The sequence below is a fragment of the Arachis hypogaea genome, chromosome 4 (assembly GCF_003086295.3).
Source record: "Arachis hypogaea cultivar Tifrunner chromosome 4, arahy.Tifrunner.gnm2.J5K5, whole genome shotgun sequence".
Lineage (NCBI taxonomy): Eukaryota > Viridiplantae > Streptophyta > Magnoliopsida > Fabales > Fabaceae > Arachis > Arachis hypogaea.
Window position 1 is genome coordinate 14455675 of NC_092039.1, and position 1568 is coordinate 14457242.

The window sequence follows — 1568 nt, forward strand, 5'->3', positions numbered from 1 at the left end:
TAGGTATGGTTCATATGGCTCATATGGCTGTTGGTATGGTGGATATGAATTAAGGTCATATGGAGGTGTTTCGTTGTATGAGGCTTGTGAGTATGATTGATAACAATGTTAAAGAGGAGGATCATAGGCATATGGCAGTTGTGGTTGATAACCATAAGGATGTCCACCATATCCATTGAATTGGTATGCACCATGGGATGGTTCATGCTCATAATGTGTCGGAGGAGGTTGTTGCAATGACATGTGACTCCTTCCTAACTTGATATCAATTCTCATAATGTGATCTCTCATTGAAGCTTTTATTTCCTACAACATGGTTGTAACCAAACTCATAGCTAAAAGGGTGAGAATTCATGGTAGCAAGAGAAAATAAAAACAAACACTAATAAGAAATAATGAAAACAAACTCCTAAACCAAAACTAGCAAACAAGCAAAAATCAAACTATTTACAATATTCACATATGAACAATAACTAATAACAAGCACACATTGTACTTCTCCGGCAACAGTACCAAAAACTTTATGAAAAAGAAATTATGTCGGTCTAGAATTTCTCAATAGAAAAAAAAATCGTTGCAAGTATAGTCTAAACTAACAATGGATCCTCACATTAAAGTTTAGTTTTGGTTGTCACAAGTTCAACCCAATAAAAGTTAACTGAGAGTATTACTCCTGGGTCGTTCTTCCTATGAATTACAATCAAATGCTCAACTATTGGTTATGAGATTCACGGGGGTGGATTGATAAAAAGGTAAGAATTTAAATGACAATAAAATAAATCAAATAACTAAATATAACAATACTAAAGAGGCATTCATAGCAAGGATTGAGAATCAAGATTTTCTATCCTTGTCATTAATCATAATACAATAATTACCAAAAGTTAAGCCTATTACGTTATCTTCACATCGGAAGAAGATCAATTAGGCCTAGTTAATTCCAATCCATAAGTAGTGTCAATGGAAACAAGATTAACTAACAACTCTAGATCACCAATCTAGGTTGGGTATTAATGACTCAAGATTGCCAAGCTTCTCTTTCCAAGCCAAGAATGCTAAAAATCTATTCTAAAACCCAACCAAGCATTTTATCAAACACTTGGAAGGCATAAAAAGAAAAATATATTAAATTGCAATAATAATAAAATCTAAAGCTACCAAATACAAAATAATAATAATAACAACTCAATTAAGCAACAATAAATATAAAACCATCAAATTGTATTAAATGAAATTAAAAGTAACAAGAGTTCATAAACATAAAAGTGACATAAAATAAAAATTAACAAGATAAACTAAGAAAATTAAGACAATAGAATAAGGAAAGGTACCAGAAACTAGATGAAAATAAGAAATAAAACATAAATTTAAGAGAGATTGACCTAATTCTACCCTAATTCTAGAGAGAAGAGGGAGATTCTCTCTCTAGAAAATGACCTAAAGCATGATTCCTAAGCTACACTAATTACTCCCCCCTTGTTTCTTCTTGAGTTTGGCCTTAAATACTTCAGAATTGAGTTGGATTTGGGCCTCAATGAGATCAGAAATTGCCCTCAGCGTGTTTCTTT